At 46.9% G+C, this 14630-nt stretch overlaps 1 protein-coding gene across 1 annotated transcript in view; it reads right to left on the bottom strand.

Annotated features, from left to right (window-relative positions):
• Positions 1–14630, bottom strand: part of DCTN3 (dynactin subunit 3) — a 62499-nt gene that overhangs the window by 16929 nt on the left and 30940 nt on the right. The window lies entirely within an intron of this gene.

Raw genomic sequence — 14630 nt, 5'->3', positions numbered from 1 at the left:
GCAGAAAAAGCAGGCTATCCCTACAGACGTGTGTGGTAAGTTCGAGCAGTGACAATTTTTATGTTAAGTATACAACACAATAAACATCTCTAGCAAAGGTAGAAAACGGTGCATAATTTAACGAGCCAAAAGAAACCGATTTCATTACAACACGTTCATGGGAACGGACTAGACGGATTTTAAAAATTTAAAGGCCAACAACAACTAACATGTTAAGGCAAATAGCAACTAGAAAGAAGCCAAGCACTATGGAAAAACAGAAGTTTGCAGTGGATTAGGACCTAGGCACAATTTCAGGCTGACTGTGATAGACTGGAGGTCTAACATAAGTGGGTTGTTCTGGTCAAATGTTAACTTTCAGACTTAGATCCTCATTTAAATGGCGGTCGGTCGGACAGCCGAGAAACATCATAGTGGGCCCAACAATTATGTTGAGCCCGCTGTGGTGTCAGTCAAAAAATACTTTTTTCCACCATGTGGTGCCTGAAACACGGTGTATGGACTTTGTAGTGGCTCAATGGGGGATGGGGGCACTGTTTGGGGCCTCCCAAAGTCACTTTCAGGCTGTCTAATCATGGTGGTTGGACCGCCACGAAAAGACAGTCAGGAAGGGACATGCCTGCGCAGGCATCGCCCCCACCTGGCAGGGATACGATTCAAACCGCTGCCCCGACGGGATTTTGGTGGTGCCCCCGAATACCCTCGACCTTTGTAGTCTGACCGTCAGCATTGAAATGCAGCGGCCAGACCAATAGCCTGTCTGGCGGCTGGACCGTCACTGACGGCCGGTCGGTTGTGGTCAGTATGACATTGTAACCAGGCCCTAAGTCTACCGCTGCTGCGAAAGCTTCTCTGGTCAGTCCTGCAGGCCTTAGCTTTTTCGGGCAGGATTCTGGGACTTCAGGATCTAAATAGACAGTCATTTGGGCGCTCTTGGAGTCAATGGTCTTTCTGTTGTTTATGTCCCTACAGCATGTACACAGGGGCCAAACACTTGACCCTTGAAAAACACTTCCAGTCCCTAGGTGCCAACAGGATTCAGGGGTCCTTTGTGTGAGTGATGAGCTTCCAGCAGGAGTCGGAATTCTTCTTCCAGCAGGGCCTACTTCTTCACATGAACCAGGAATATTCTGAGGAGGTGCTGGTGAAGGTACCAAATTTATCCTGAGCACTAGCCAGTGACTGGTGGAATTCTACCATCCAATCCTAACAATGAATTTTCTCACATAACCCCACATCCTTTTGCAGCACTACCTCTTTGCCTTACTGTAAAATTACTCAGGAGCCCCTGTTTCAAGATTGCGCGAGCCTGCTACCATCAGGTTACTCTCCCTAACTGACAGAACCATAGCAAGTTTGCACTCCTAATATGGCTGAAGACCAACTGTCTAGGAGGGTCCTGGGGATGACCAGGATAAGCCAGGCTTCTCCAACGAGTAGCTCTCCAGCTACTTGGAACTAGCTTTACTGGGTACAGCCAAGCCTACTAATCAAGAAGCTTTTGCTAGACTGTATTATCATCTGTGTAATACAGATAAAAAGTGCATATTCTAGATGAAAATGTATGTATTTTCAGAACTCATAAAGCTGATGTTTGGAGAAAAATAGTTGCATTTCTAAAAATATATTTAACACTCCTATTTGAGTGATAAATCATGCAGTGTTGGGAAGACTAACGTTATCACCTCAGTACCAGGGACACTGCAACAATAGCTGTTTATTAAACATATAGAGACATTCCACATTGACAAAGCCTTTGTAACATTGCTGCTGGCAACAGTGCATAATGCACAGAGGTGACCACTGCTGGTAATTTTGCTTTGGGGATCACTAATGTAATCTTGTCTGATGTGATCAGTATTACATCACTAATAATACTAGTAGCTCCGAATACTTTTTATTGACTTAAGTAGCTAATATTACATAAAAGGTTGGAGACCCTTGGAGTAAGGCCTCATTGGCATCTCCAAGTCAAGAGTCAGTTCTAAAACTACCTTTTGTTCTACCAGCTGTTCCTGTCCACACACAGATAGCGAATGTCTGCGAAGTGGGCAGCAGTTTACATTCATTGACCTTTCCTGTGCCCAGAGGAAAACAATTATCCTCAGTCATGATTGTTACCTCTTCAAGCTCTGGAAGTGTGAATGGTGGCAAAACTGGGTTTCCTACTATGACTAGATATGAGGTATCTAGGAGGGTCCTGGAAATGAAAAGCAGCAGCCCTCCATAGCATCTGCATGTCAAAACAGGTATTGCTCAAGCTACTCCTTGTTCTTCCAACTGTTCCCGTCCATTCCCAGATAGCTAATCCTGGCTAGGTGGTAAACCGTTAAGATCCATTAGCCTTTCCTGGGCCTAGATGCAAGCCATTGCCCCCTGAGCTAGGGATGTTAAGTCTTCCAGGCAAGCATGTGTATTTTAGCACTTGGAATGCGATGAGAGGACAAAACTGGTTTTAAGCCAGTTTTAACTCAGACATACTAAACTACATTTTTACAAAATTACATATCTGCTTACGTTATCAAAAATCTGAATCTGAAGTTCGGATTTTAAAACAAAGCAGGAAATAACTGAAGCATTTTTCTAACCAGAGACTGAAAATAAAAAATGTCATATAATGTAAGCCTATTAGAGAAACGTCAATCCAGGCCTACAGGGTGAAATAGTTTTTGGCTTCTATTTCACTGTGAGGGCACACTAACCCTAATATGCAGTGTATACTAGATCTCTCTCCATGGGCTTACAAGGCACACTTCTACATGGCAATGGCAGTTTCCCTGAAATGTATAGCTGCAGTGCATTTAACTTGCAGCCTAGCCAGAGCACAGTTGTGCCCCTGGCAGAAAAAGATTTGTCACATATGTAGGTGGTGCGAATATATACTGCAGTCCATATATGACAGTTAACTGTGGGCAGAAGAAAAATACAATACAATTGAAAACAATTGCTGAGGAGACTTTAATGACAGTTACTGCTAGGTATATCCTTGTGGTGAGAGACAGTAAAAATAGAAACATGACCCCACGCCAGGAGATAAAACTACCAAGATGTGGGCTGAGCGATGATTCATAGTTTTTTTCTTCAAAAACAAACTTACAATTTGGGCATTTGCTTTTGAGAAAAATACATCTTTGGAAATGTTTGACACCTAGCCTTCATGTTTGAAAGTGCTGGCTATCAAACGTTTCCTACATTGACAGGACCCACAATGTCGGCGGTTCCTGCCAATGTATAGATATGTCCACCGGGCTGACGGACATCTCTAAATTTGGCGTGTGAAAGCTCCTTACCACCCTGTATACCTTTACTCCATCTGCTAAATCCTCTGTTTAGAGTGGCACAGTGGTTGAAAAACAAAGGTTTGGAAAGCTAACCTGAGGAACTGCCAGTGGTTAGACTATTTGCAAGCATTTGTCCCATGATCTTTTGGGTGTCTGGTTGCAGTAGAATGCCTGCAAACCTAAGAAAGGTGTAGCTTTCCAAGCCTACTACAGCCTATGTTCGTAAATTCTAAAAAGTATTACATTTGGACCCATTCATGAAGTACTTCTCTGGGTACAGATTTGCTACTTTTTGTAAACCGGGCTCAAAGATATTTAAGTTCCTGATTCAAAAACTGCACAAGTTAAAACATCTTGGGGAAATCAGGTTGGCAATTAAAACAAAGAGGAGACATAGCAGAGCACACGCAGGGCCCCTAGACCCAACTACCAAGCAAAGAATGTATTTATTTGGGGAGGTGTCACATCCCAAACATCCCCCACCCCGAAGCTATGCACCTGCCTTTATCACTGAGAGAAAGGAATTATTTTCAGCTATCCAATAGAGCAGTTAGTGTTTCATCGCAAGAGAGGAATCCAGGCTGAAAATCACTAAGCGGATTGAAATGTGTAAGAGTGGGCAATATGGTGCACAGGATAGTTTCCAGTACTTAAGCCACACCGGGGAGGCCTGGGTTGGGTCTGTAGTTGACATGGTATGAGGATCAGCTTTTGGATCTTCCAAATGACGAACAATTAGGATATACTAGAATTTCTGGGGCTCTTCCCCAGTACAGGATGAGGAATTTATGAGGCTAGTTATGGTGGTCCCACTATAAAGTTGAAGACCTTAGCACTGCATATCTCTGGCGGGTTGGCATGATCAAATGAGGGGTTTAGAACTGAAAATATGCCTTTTTTGCATCATAAACTCATAAGGACGGGAATGGATATGACAAGCTGTGAAGTCCAATCATCCAGATATGCTGTTCTGTTGGCACATCACCCAGATCTGTAAACTGCTGTTCTGTTACTGTGCCTTTGAGGTCTGGCAGGCCTTGGGATGGCCACCTGATGAAGATATTGGTTCCCAGGTAAGCTACGGCATCCCAGTGGGATGATGGTGAGCCCTCAATGGTTCAGTCGAGATCTTCATCAATGCTTTTAGGAGAGATCCTATACTTTGTCTTGAGGTAAAATGCTTTGTATGTGGCACCGTCTCATCTACAACAAATAAATGTATAATAGTATGATCAGACCATGTGTTGGGCTTGAAGTTTGTAATCTGGAGGTCTGAATCAAAAATAAGCAGAGAACACTAAGAAGATGAGATGTTATGTTATGTTATAAGTTTATTTATATAGCGCACGGCTACTCAGGAAGAGTGTCCCGGCGCTTTATGTTGGCAGCTCAGCAATTAAAAAAACATAACAGTGATAAAAACAAAAAACAGAAGGAGAAAACAAAACATCCTACAGATTAAAAAGCCAGGTCTTAAGGTTTTTTCTGAACAGCAGCAGACTGGGAGTGCTGCGTAGGGCAAGGGGCAAGGAATTCCACAACTGGGGTGCCCTGAGGCTAAAAGAGCGACCTCCGGTGCGAGCCTTCCTCACTCGTGGGACCACGGCCATGAACAAAGTTTCCGAGCGCAATGAGCGTGCCGGGCGATAGAAAGCCAGCCTGCGCTGCAGATACCTTGCTCCCTGGCCACAAAGTGCTTTATGCACCAGAGTCAGCGCTTTAAACATAATCCGCTTTCGGATGGGCAGCCAATGAAGTGACTGCAATAACCCGGATGTTCTAGCCCGCCTATGAAGGCCAAAAATGGCGCGGGCCACGGAGTTCTGCACCACTTGCAACCACTGGATCAGGTAGTCCGGAAGCCCTAGATAGAGGGCATTAGCATAGTCCAATCTAGATCCTATTAGAGCTTGGACAGTGATCTTTCTATGCTCCTCCGTAAGTAGTGGTAAGAACTTCCGGAGCATCTTTAGGATGCCGAAGCAGGTACCTGTCAGGCTGAGAATGTGCGATTTGAACGAAAGGTTATTATCAAACCGGACTCCCAAATTTTTGGCAACCATAGATGACTGAGCGGGAGGACACATGTCCGCTGGCCACCACTCACGCCATTCCGGATCCGAGGCGCAACCGAAGAGCAGAACCTCCGATTTACTGGAGTTGGCCTTAAGGCCGTTCCGCTGGAACCAGTCAAAGACCCTCTCCAGGCACCCCCGGATACTCTCCCCATCGAATGGCTGATCTTTCCTGCAGGTGAACAGAAGTTGCGTGTCATCTGCATAGGACACGATCTGGGCCCCAAAAGCCTCCACCAGTGCCGCCAGAGGGGTCATAAAGATGTTAAAGAGAGTCGGGCTCAACACAGAGCCCTGTGGAACTCCGACTCCCAATGGCGGCATCTCAGCGGAGCTAGGGGAGGCCCAGACCGTTTGTCGACGGTCCTCCAGAAACGATGTAAACCAATTAAACACCGTCCCCCTCAGCCCGATGTCATAGAGTCTGGCGAGTAGCGCCTCATGGGGGACGGTGTCGAAGGCCGCCGACAGGTCCAGCATGACAAGCATGGCCTTCCCTCCTGCGTCCAATGTCTCCCGGATAACCTCTGACACCTCAAGAAGAGCCGTCTCCGTGCTCAGATTGGGCCGGAATCCGGATTGTGAGGGGTGCAGTAGGTTATTTGATTCTAGGAAGCCCACGAGAATGCCGTGCACATGCTTCTCCGTAAGCTTCGCCAGGGCCGGGAGAAGAGAGATAGGTCTATAGTTGGCCAAAACTTCGGTGTCCAATCCAGGCTTTTTGAGGAGAGGGACCACCATCGCTCTTTTCCAGGGCCGCGGGAGCCTTCCCTCCCTCAAGGATAAATTCAGAAGGGGGTTGACCAGGGGATTCAACGACGGCACCATCCTGGCCAAGAATTTGGCCGGACAGGGATCTAATGGCGAGCCAGATTTAAGACTGGCCAGAAGAATGATAGAGGCCTCGGGGGTACCAGGAGGGAACTCCGCCAAAACAACGGCTGGCGTAACTGATGGAACACGACCCACCCCGAAACTAGGAGACCCTTCAACGGACCCTTCTGGGAAGGAAGCCTGGATAGATCTAATTTTATCTGTAAAAAACCTGGCGAGGTCACTGGTCCACGACTCAGATGGCACTACATGATGGAGGTGAGATCTAGGAGCCGTGAATTCCCTCACCACCGTGAAGATCTCCTTAGATGAATTTGAAGCCGCCTCAATCCTTCTAGCAAGATAATCTTTTTTTGCCCCAAGAATGTTATTATGGTATGCTTTGACCGCCATCCTATAGGCGAGTCTAGCCTGCCCCTCATACCGAGAGCGCCATGCCCTCTCAGCCACCTTACACTGGCTGCGCTCAATCCGCAACGCCTCAGTGAACCATGGCGCAGACTGACGCTTGACCGGAGATCGAGAGGCCCTTATAGGGGCCAGATCATCAAGCCTCTCTGTCAGCCACGCCTGTAAGGCCGCAGTATCCAACTCCAGGTCACCCACAATAGGGCATGGGTGGTCGGCAAACGCCTGATCTAACAGTTCTGGCGTCACTCTATGAAGAGCCCTAGAAGCTGCTCCCGACCGGGTAGGAGCACTGCTGAGCAAATGCTCAGTCCCCCGTATGGAGAATCTGGCCAATCTATGATCGGACCAGATCACTGGGAGAAGTTCGATGTTCACAAGAGGGACCGATGAAAACACCTGATCCAGGGTGTGTCCCTTATCATGTGTGGGGCCTAACAACGAGGGAACGAGACCTAGAGGGGTCGTGATGTCAAGCAATTTGTTAGAATTCACGTCTTCCGCCATATCCAAATGGAAATTGAAATCACCTGCCAACAAGCAGTGCTGAGCAGATAACGCCAGGCCAGATATGGCCGCCTGGAGGTCCTCAAAAAAGGAACCCACCGATCCGGGGGGTCTATAAACCAGCAGCCCCTTCAGGGCTTGATGCGGGGACAGCCTAATAGTAAAGGCGAGAGACTCAGAACCCGCGATGTTATCCAAGGGGAGAATCGAGCAAGAGGCACACTTCTTAACAACCACCGCCACCCCACCCCCCCTACCCTTGGCTCTATCCTGGCGGAAGATGTTATAATCCGGAGGGATGGCTGCTAGAATATCCGGGTTAGACGTCTCACCCAGCCAGGTTTCGGTCAGCAGAAGGCATAGAGGTTTTTCCCTGACCAAAAGATCGAAAATGTCAAGGGCATGCCTACCTACTGATCGAGTGTTGAGCATTAAGCACGAATGATTCACGCAGTCCTCACCAATCTGATGCTCGGGGAAAGGGACATAAGTGGGGGACCAGCCGCAGCCAGGACAATAGCGCTTACCCCTGTACCTACCCGGGAACACGGAATGGCACTCACAGGAGGTAGATTGCAAGGACCGCAGAGTCATGGAAGAATAATGAATCATTCTCCCAACCTTGTCAGAGTCCTGCGCCGCTCCGCCGCTTCCGGGACGCTGACGGGCGCAGATCAAGACTGTGACCCCTGCAGTGATTTAGCTGCGTCGCTAGTCATATTGTTAAATATTGGACGGATTTGTTAGCATGAGCTGAAAGCCAATTTGTATTTCGGGCAGCCATTTTAGTTAGCCATGTGCTGCCACGTGCTCGCCATGTGCTCTGTCCTCCCTCAGTGTTGACTGCTCTTGTAATATGCCTAGAAACAAACTATATTTAGCATCTTCCACCTTCGCACATGCCCAGAAGGGCCTAGCTAGTAGTATGCACCTGCTTCTCTAGTATAACTGTCAGGCTACTTTGGCTGCTGTATGGAGAAGTAATTCTCCTCCCACTTTGTTGAGCAAGCAGATCTTGTATGCCCATCTTAGTAATTTTTGCATGCTTACATGTGCCAGGACTGCCCCTTGGTCTTATGATGACTATGTAACCCAAAGCATATATAAGGCCTCTGTTTTCTGCACTTCTCAGACTGCCTCATTCAGTTGCCAAGGCTTCTGTGTGACGTAGTCTCACTCATTTGAGGTTTAATAAATATGTATTTTATATTTCAGCTTCTGTGCTAATTTCTTCTTTCTTTGTTTAAAAGGACCAAGTATCAGTGGGACCCCTAAGAAGGTTTGTTGTTTTCATCAATATGATTCACAGAATTTCCATTTCCTTAATATCGCTTTGGGTGGCAAGTCATGAGGCCAGATGTTTAAGTCTCCTAGGACAAATATTATCTGTTTGAGAATGTGTTGAGTGAGGTTGAGAGGGTTTCCGAAAAAGGAAGCAGGGGTCTGACCGGATGGATAGTAGCTCAAGATGCACACAAATGAGGTGGGCATGTATGTGGTAACTTCCGCTCGCACATATTTCAAGGCGTCTCAAATCTGCCTGAAAGTTTCCTTACAGGAGAAAGTCATTAACGATCAAAGCAGCTCCTCTGCCTTGACCACTAACCTCATTTCTATTAAAGAGAATGAAATCAGGCACAAGCAGGATGGCAATGTCTAGCTTGAAGTTGCCATGAGCGAGGTTTGCTTTTCATGGACCGCTAATTCTCAATGATGAATAAGACTATCCAGACCCCCATTGTTAGCTCCCATGTTCCTGCATTCTCTCCTCTTGAGTTCACACTCCAATCTCCACTCTAACCCTACATACTGACAAACTGTAGCCGAAACTGCAGTTTTGCTTTTGCATGGACACTCCACAAGCTTTGCTGCCAAAACGTGCCCAGCAGATGAAGTTGCATTGCAGATATTATAGTTAACTAATTACGTTAGTAAAACTTCACAGGTGAAATAAAATACAACATATACCAGTATTCAAAATGAGCATGGCAAATCTTTAACAAAGTATTGAAACTTTTTTTTTCTGGAAGGGAAAGTGGTGATACTATGAAATTCATAGAGTACAAGCATTAATGTTATGCAAGGAACCCCTGAGCGAACTAAAACCCTCACTGTAGTATTAAAACCATAGCAGTCCTTGTCAGATCATCTTCTCAACATTTTGTCCTTAAATGGTGAAAAGAAGTCCCCAATAACATGCACGCTATTTTTCTCTCTCCCGTTTGGCTGCAGATCAAAAACAAACATTAAAAGTATCTCTTTCATTCATAAGACCACAAACAGTTTTGTGAACATTATATTTGAGATAAAGTACCCACTGCCTTACACGATAAGGATACGGCAAGGTATTGAGGAGTTCCACGACCTTACTGAGGAACAAGGTCAAACTCAAAGATGACTTGCCATACCATTATCACGTAACACAGGGCGTGCTTTATCCCTTATAATACATGGTCACGCCATTTCCTTGTCTATAAATCATTTACATTCATAGCACATAGCTCCTTCATATAAAAGAGAGTGCATGTTTGCAATCATTAAGAATAAAAATGGAATCTCCAGTGCTAATGTGAACATCAAAAAGTAGTGAAATATTTGTTGAAAGAAAATATTAGAATCAGTTTAATACAAGTCAGTTTAAAAAAGAAAAAGTGGGTCAAAATGCGTGGAAACACGCAGAAAGACTAACTTATATATAATTACTCAAGAACAGCAAAAAATAAACAAGTCGCCATAAAATCTGCTTTTCGATGTTGGGCTACAAAATAGAGCAAAAGAAAGAAAAGCCACGTTTTGTTTTTCTTTAAACAGCTACTTTAATTATGCTCCATGACCTGACCTGCCTTCCCCCTGGCTGTTGGCTCTGGCAGCAGGCACTGTGACATCAGAATTCAACTGTAATATGGTATTACAGTTGAGTTCTGACATTTCTGTAAGAGATCTGTATCCCACTTTTGCTACATCACAGCAATGAATTATTAGATTTAGAACTAAACTTTCACGCTAATGGATCTCCGTGACAGCCATATCTATAACAAAGAAGTTAGAGACAGGTTTTTATACAGAAATTGTAGAATTCCATGTATTATAATTAAATCACGTATGAGAGGTCGACAGTAGAATATGCCCTGGAAGTGCATCCACGAGAATGCAGAACCAAAGGCAAAATGAGCGCAGATACATTTAGTATCAAAAACAAGACTCTGAATTGTCAATTAAGGGTTCCATCCTACGGGTAGGTGATTTAAGTTGAGAAATAAATAGTGCCAGAGTGGATCACATAAAACGGGTTAACAATTTCCAAAAGTACAGCTCTTCAAAATATAAGCCCAGCACTGTTCACAACGAGAGGCAAATATTAAACCAGAAAACTGGCATGCACGCTAGAGTTAAGGAAAATAACACTAATGTACACTAGTCACGACAGAGGTTTACTTCACACATTGATAATAAAATGGACAACCTCATAAAGGGCGAAAGAATATGCTGTACCTTTACATAGATTCTAAGTAAGTGATGACGGGGAGGTGATGTTTCTAGGGCCTCTGTAGAGACCATTCACAAATCACTTGTGGGCTACAGGCTTAGCCTCAGCTCCTTTATTTGCAAAATAAAATGCAAGGAGGTATGCAGAGGAGGAGCTATGCTAGCAACCAAAATGGCCGCATAAGCTCCCGGCTCCGCCGACCTCCGCCGACCTCCGCCAGAAGCTCATTAATCCGGATATCTATATTGAATTCGAACCAGACTCCCGTGTGGCTGATGGGTTGCTGAGATTAAAGATGCAATCCCGAGATTTCCATCATCTCGATTGACAAAGTTATGCCGTGTTTTTGTTCTCGGCCTACTCCAGTGTGGAAGCCAGGGCCTCGCTTTCTAACCCATCCGGGTTGGAGTTGAACAACATCGGCTGCGAGACCAGGACGGCGTCCGGTCGCCCGGAGTGGAAGAATATCCTGACCGGATTGGATGGGCGTGCGGTGGCCGGGTTGACTGCACATACACGGCGGCAGGACGCACCGGTGGCTGTGGGCGGGGGTCCGTTGCCCGGTGGCCCTGTTGGGGCCCCCGGGGCTGGTGGGCACGGATCCTCGCTGGAGGCGATGGTGTTGAGACCACGACATTGACGAGTGCCCACTGTTAGCGTCGGCCCTGCTTGTGCCTGTTGCACTGGAGTAGTCGACCTCCGAGGTGAAAAGAGCTGCTTTGTCGCTTCGTGAGAGGAAATGGAGCGGGAGAAGGGTACGCCGTTGCTGCAGACCGTAATGGCCGCCATTGGGGCACTTCACTTGCAAGTCACCGCCGCCATCCATAAAATGGTCGTAACAGTTGACACTATGTGTTTGAGACCGGACGCCGATCCCTCGATGGCCTTGAAAAGTGTTGTTTTAACCGCGATGCAGGACATGCCTGATATAAAGGGCCCCGTGCGGAGACCGGACCTGGTGTGTTTTGTCGGCCCCCGAACAACAGACAGCGAGCCCGGAACTACCGAAAACTCACTATACTCCACCCCAATGCCGCCCAAGATGGACACAGCCAACCTCATACTCCAGGATAATTTCCATGGCGATTTCCGGAGTGATTTCTTATTCCTTTTTCCCCAGTTGGTTCGAATACATTTTTGTAACTTATCCTTGGTAGACGGACATTTCCGTTTGATTCATGGTCTTCGAAAATTATTACTTTGGACTCTATCCTACTATACTGACTTTGACTCTTTTGACCGCTTTGACTTGAGATGGCGGCTCGAGCGGTGAGAATTCGCACAAAAAATCGTAGTGGCCAAGGTTGAGTTGCATCGTCTGGGTCTGAAACAAAGGCTTTATGTGACACGGGACCTGTAGCCAAATAATGCGGGAGTCGGATGGGTCTTTGTAACGCCCCCATTTGGTTTTTAATTGCAGCTTCACATTGTCTGACTATATTCGGGGGGGGGTCTGCTTCTGGCGGGGAATAAAGGGGACCGGGAGCCTGTATGACATCTCCTCCTCCACTCTTTTCCTTCTTTTAGGATTTAGTTGTTGGGCGACAGGCACGCTGCTAGTGGGGTTAGGCCGTAGCCATTGCAGGGGTGCAGGGTGGGGGGAATGGGGAGGGGGGTATTTTTCCTTATTTAGTTCTATGGCCTTTTTTTCTTTCCCTCCCCTTTTACGAGAGGCGATTTGTCCATTCTGAGTCCATTTTCACATGTCTGGGTGTCTACTCCGGTCCTATTTATCCTGTATGTGTGGGTGGACGGGCCTCGCTAGTACAATTTCAACTGGGTTGTTGATTATATTGATTTCTGTTTTAAGTCTACCTATTCATGTTGACGCCTCACGCTCCTTGTATTCTCAATGTCACATTGGCCTATTCTCCTGCGCGCCGTTGCAATGTATCGTATTGTATGGCAACCGATATATGTACTATTTCCTCTTGTTTTTCTTCTTTAAATAAAAAGATACATAAAAAAAAAAAAAAAGAAGAGGTATGCAGGCAACTGGGCGCTATGAACAAATCCACACTTGCCCTTCTTTAAGTCCAGAAACCATCTCGCCAACAACATATAGTCGCATAAATACTTCTTTTCCCCTTTCATATCAACACGTTATGTGGGAAGAACAACTTTGCGGTGCGTCATGGGTGTAGAATTGTTTAAAAAAAGGGAAAAATGCTTTCAAAATCTACTTGTCCCACAGACTCCCTCCATCAGCAATCCCTGCCTCTGTGGACCATCAGAGTAAGCTGACCAACACAGTGGCCAGTTCTGGTTTGAACTGGGAGTAAATGTGCTATTGGTGCAGAGATAACACCTGAAGTATCAGCCCGGCTTACCACCTGCACTGAAGCTCTAACTAGTACTTTCCGCATGTTTTTTAGGAGTTCTGAAACAGACTCGGAAATAAGGAAAATATAAAAGCGCAACATTTATACTATTACAGAATTCAGCAGGTCTGAAACATAAGCCGCTAAATGCCAATGTGAACGACCCCGCTTTTTGTAAATTTTTTGATGCATGTTCTCATTTTTCTACACTCTACTTGTTTATTCAATCAATCATTATACCCATAAAGCGCACTACTTACCCGTGAGGGTCTCAAGGCGCTGAGGGGAGGGCAGCTGCTACTGCTCGAAGAGCCAGGTCTTGAGGAGTCTTCTGAAGGAGTAAAAGGTCTTGAGTCTGAGGGTGTTCCAGGTCTTGGCAGCGAGGAAGGAGAAGGATCGCCCGCGGAGGTCGCTCCTTGGATGCGGGAGACTGCGGCGAGGCTGGCAGAGCGGAGTTGGCGGGTGGGGGTGTAGAAGCTCAGTAGGTCATTGAGGTAGGCTGGACCAGTGTTGTGGAGGGCTTTGTGTGCGTGGGTGAGAAGTTTGAAGGTGATCCTCTTTTCGACGGGGAGTCAGAGTAGGTCTCTCAGGTGGGGGGTGATGTGGTTACGGCGAGGGAAGTAGGTTATCAGTCGGGCGGAGGCATTTTGAATGCGTTGCAGTCGTCGCAGTTGTTTGGCCGGGATGCCTGCGTAGAGTGCTTTGCCGTAGTCTAGCCTGCTGCTGACCAGGGCCTGGGTCACAGTTCTTCTTGTTTCGGTGGGGATCCACTTGTAGATCCTGCAGAACATGCGGAGGGTGTTGTAGCAGGAGGAGGAGACGGCGCTGACCTGCTACGACATGGTGAGGGAGGAGTCGAGGATGATTCCCAGGTTGGGTGCGTGGTCTGTGGGTGTTGGTGCTGTTCCCAGCGTGGACGGCCACCAGGAGTCGTCCCAGGCTGAGGGAGTGGATCCGAGGATGAGGACCTCCGTCTTGTCCGAGTTCAGCTTCAGTCGGCTGTTCCTCATCCATTCGGCGATAACTTTCAATCCCTCGTGGAGATTGGTTTTGGCGGTGTTCGGGTCTTTGGTGAAGGAGAGGATCAGCTGGGTGTCATCGGCGTAGGAGATGATGTTGAGGTCGTGTTTGCGGACGAGGTACGCCGCAGATGTTGGTGGCTTCGGAGCAGGAGGGGGGGGCTGACAGTTCCAGGAGGATGAGGCTGCTGTTTCGCCATTGTCTAGTTGGCTCCTGATGTCGTCTGTGGCTGCCATGAGGGCTGTCTTGGTGCTGTGGTTTCTTCTGAATCCGGACTGGGACAGGTCTAAGATGTTGTTATCCTCGAGGTAGCGGGTCAGTTGCATGTTGATGACTTTCTCGATGACCTGTGCTGGGAACGGGAGCAGGGAGATGGGCCGGAAATTCTTGAGGTCCTTGGGGTCTGCCTTGGGCTTCTTGAGAAGGGCGTTTATTTCGGCGTGCTTCTAGCTTTCCGGAAAAGTGGCTGTCTCAAGGGAGATGTTGATGACCTTCCATAGTTCCATAGTTGGGGGGCGATGGCGGCGTCTGCTTTGTTGAAGATTCATCTTCAAAAGCCACCATTGTTCTCCCTTTCATTTTCCCTTTTGGGTGCTGTGAAGTACAATAAGCAGCAGAAATTATTCTTCGTGGAGCAGCTGATTTTATTTTCTCATCAATCAATTTGTAAGGTGTAAACAGACCCCAGCAGTGCAAA

This window comes from Lissotriton helveticus, chromosome 2_1, assembly GCF_964261635.1.
Source record: "Lissotriton helveticus chromosome 2_1, aLisHel1.1, whole genome shotgun sequence".
Lineage (NCBI taxonomy): Eukaryota > Metazoa > Chordata > Amphibia > Caudata > Salamandridae > Lissotriton > Lissotriton helveticus.
This window is presented reverse-complemented; position numbering and strand designations above follow the sequence as displayed.